Consider the following 3,965-nt stretch of genomic DNA (forward strand, 5'->3'; position numbering starts at 1 on the left):
GCCTCGTTACGTCAAACGTGCATAACGGCATCACTCTCTTCCGGGCATCACGCACTCAGCTCAACTTCATGTTGTTCAGGCCAGGGGGAAGAATAAACAATCTGGAAAACGATTGCAATGCAATCTGAGGATGAAGGTGGAGGGAGTTGGGGGAAAGTCGTAGGAAAAATAAAAAAAGGAGGAATAAAGTGAATTCACCACAGGAGTCAAGAGGCAGAGAAAGATAAGCGGGGAACGGTAAAAGCAATGAGAAGGAATGGGAGCAGCCGGTCAAAATAATTTAGAGTGATCATATGAATGAAGGAAGGAGAGGCAGGGTTTTGTTCCCTGAACCCTATTCGTCTTGCCAGGGCATTGCGGGAATATGGAGGACGATACATGACTTGAGTATAAATAAATAAATGTATAAATAAATAAATACAGAAATGTATAAATAAATGTCTTAAATATTTTTCACATTTCTTTCTTTCATTCTGTATTTCTGTGTCTGTATGCCAATGAGAAAGGCGGTCCTAACCTCAGTCTCATACAGGATTGGTCACAGGAGTACTTCTTGCTTAATACTGACTGGTGTACAGTGGCTGTTTGCAGTGTTGAGCCAGTTCACACTTAAAATGAACAAGTTCAAGTTCAGAGGGTTAGGGTTAGTTACGGTTATTTTTTATTGGATGATTAGGTGTTAGTAGTCCTGACAGTGATCGTCACGTCCTGTGTTGTACTGAGCACAACATGTTGACGAGTCATTTTCATGATGTCTAAATGCAGTCTCATTAACTCTAGCCAATCAAACAAACACTAAGTGACTTCATGTGCTGATCAGGTCCTGATAACTAGTGATGAGTGTTTATTAGTTCAATTGAGAGCAGAGAGGAGTAGGACACAGAAACTCAAGCTCGGTACAAACCAGCCGTAGCTGTGACCAGAGGAACTCTGTGTTTTCACTATTTCCAAATGTAAAGACATGAATGGATCAATTTTGGAAGATTTCTTATATAAGCATTTACTTGTCATGCTGAATGATGGAATATCATACAAAGATTTAAGTTCTGCCTCAGATGAATGAGCTAGATGTAGGAAATGGGACGTTGTGGATGGGTACACAATGGAGATTGATAATTTCCCCATTTTAAGTTGATTTGGTGGGGTTTTGAAGATGGCCAAGGTAAATTTCCTTGGGGGTTTAACGTTCACATAGTTAACTGGGACCAGTGTTAATTTCGTTGACGAAGACTATGACGAAATATATTCGTTAACGACCTTTTTTCCATGACGAAGACGAGATGAAGACGTAACGAAAACGAATCTTTGAAAATAAAAACTATGACGAAATCTATTTTAATTTTCGTTGACGAGACGAGACGAGACGAAAATGTTGGTGGTTGACTAAGTCACAATCATTTTTAAAACATCATCGTATCAGGCCGTCATGAAGTATCAGGAGCGGGCGAGTAACTGTGTCTGTGTGTGTCTGTGTATGTGTGTGTGTGCGCCCCAGATAGCGCTCCGGTCCGTAGCTCCGCCCCCCGCCTCGCGCAGGCGCTCAGAGAGACACAGTGAAAGCAGAGCGCGTTCTCGTGGAGCAGCCTCTCAGTGACTGCTTCTTAACTATGAAAACAGTGAAAACCAGAGTTTCTCTGGTCTCAGCTGCTCAGAGATCAGCCCCTCAGCTTCTTCATCAGAGCAGAAGCTGCAGTTGGTTTGTACCCATGTTCAGTTTCTGTGTCCGGCTCCAGTCTGACCTGCTCTCCCTTTTTGTTTTCACATTTAAAATTAAATATATATTTTTAAGCTATTAGGCTGCAGCTATATGTTTTTATAGAAAAGGAGTTTAATGTGGCTATTAAATTTGACTAAAACTAGACTAAAATGGAATTAGTTTTCGTCGACTAAAACTAGACTAAAATGGAATTTGTTTTCGTCGACTAAAAATAGACTAAAATGGAATTTGTTTTCGTCGACTAAAACTAGACTAAAACTAAGAAGGATTAAAATGACTAAAAGGTGACTAAAACTAATATGCATTTTCGTCAAAAGACTAAGACTAAATCAAAAATAGCTGCCAAAATTAACACTGACTGGGACCTGTTCAAAGAGCAACTCTCGGCCGATTTGGAAGATGTAATAAGTGAACGAAGTGTGGAAGAAATGTTGTCATGTAATAAGAAGAGCAACCGAAAAACACATTCAAATGAAAATAAATAGGAAAGAGAGGAAGATAGTGCCATGGTGGAATTAGGCTTGCAATGAGGCAGTCCAGGCTCGAAACAGAGAGTAAAGGCAGCTGAGAAAGAGTCCAGTTGAGAGACAGGTCATTGAATATAAAAGGCTTCGAGCAGAGGCCAGAAAAGTAAAAAAAGGGGTTAAGAAAGAATGTGAACCTCAACTACTGCAAAGTAAATTTGAAGCATGATCAACAGGGGGACATAAAATGGAAGCAAATATGCTGATGATCTAGATGGCTGGGATCAGAGCCACTTTTGATTATGGGTGCCTGGCATGTAGTTAATCAAAAAAATCCACTCTGGCAAAGTTGTTGTCAGATCTTGTTCAGGCTATGAGACTGTATAAGAGCCATCCGGACAACGCTTTTTGGATTTTGGAGTAGGTTAGAGTAGTGTCCTCGTATGGTGTCCACCTGTCCCTCCATGGCTGTGGGCAGAAGCTGTTGTGGATCTGTCAATTACAGACTTAGTTCAGAAAGGTGAAATAGAAGATCTGGAAGAACATGTTGACAGACATCTTAAGAACAGATGGAGTAACTATATACATACTTACAGTGGTGGTTCAAGGGATCCAGAAAGCAATATGGAATTTGGTTCATACATCCCCCATGTTCAAATCTGTCAGAGAAGAAGACTGCCAAATGGGATTTCAATATTCTCTGCAGAGTTAATTGCTTTATTATTTATTGAAATACAGTGGATGTGCAAGTGCCACTTGGAAGGATGGAGTGTCGTAGCATCATCAGTGAGCGGCTGAATCAGATATGGCAGCCAGAGTGGGAGGATAGATTAAAAGGAAGAAAGCTATATAACATCCAAGCATCAGTTAAACCTGTCAATAAAATACCCATGCCTCGAATAGATGAAATCAAATCGACAAGGTCAAAGCTCGGACATCGTAGACTAGCAAGTTGGTTGTTGCTTATAAATGGTTTTGTATTTTTATAGCACTTTTCTAGTCTTGATGACGAATAAAAGCTCTTTACATCACAGTTTTACATTCACCCATTCACACAGTGCATCTATTTTCAGCACTTTGTTGTTCTATGAGTGGCAATTCAGGGTTCAGCATCTTGCCCAAGGACAACTCGGCATGCAGATGGGGAATATTGGGGCTCTAGCTGCCAACCTTCAGGTTGGAGGACGACCACTCTACCCCTCAGCCACAGCCAGCCGTGTGGGAAAACACAGAGATGGAAATTGTGACAACTGTGGGGTCCTGCAGTCTGTACAATATATTCTGATGTAATGTCCACTCTATGCCAAAGAAAGGAGGTAGCTTTTATAGCATTAGGCAGACTGGGTACTGACACTTTTTCAGTAAAATCCCTGCTTGGTGAGGAGAGCGCTGGAGAAGTTTTGCACCGCCCTAAAACTACAAATTTATTGTATACTTAAAATATGAACTAAGGGCATAATCTGCTGTGATAATTCCTTACTGGTTGGGGGTACGAATGCACTAAATGGTGCCTAGTCTGCCGGAAAGTAGAAGAAGAAAAAGATTGAAAACATTGAGTTGCTTTACTTGAGGATCGTCTCCGTGTGTTAATACAGCAGGAGTCATTGACATGGGTTCCTTTATCATGAGCTCTCATATTTACTTTCTCCCTTAATGCAACACCAAAGATTGGCCAGCAGGTTCTACCATTGTGTCTCAATCTGCAGCTGAACCATTCACACTGCGCTTCATGTCCGCTGCTACATTAACTGCTAACAAAGACCAAAACCACGCAGTCAACCAAC

Source organism: Platichthys flesus, chromosome 3 (assembly GCF_949316205.1).
Source record: "Platichthys flesus chromosome 3, fPlaFle2.1, whole genome shotgun sequence".
NCBI classification, from domain to species: domain Eukaryota; kingdom Metazoa; phylum Chordata; class Actinopteri; order Pleuronectiformes; family Pleuronectidae; genus Platichthys; species Platichthys flesus.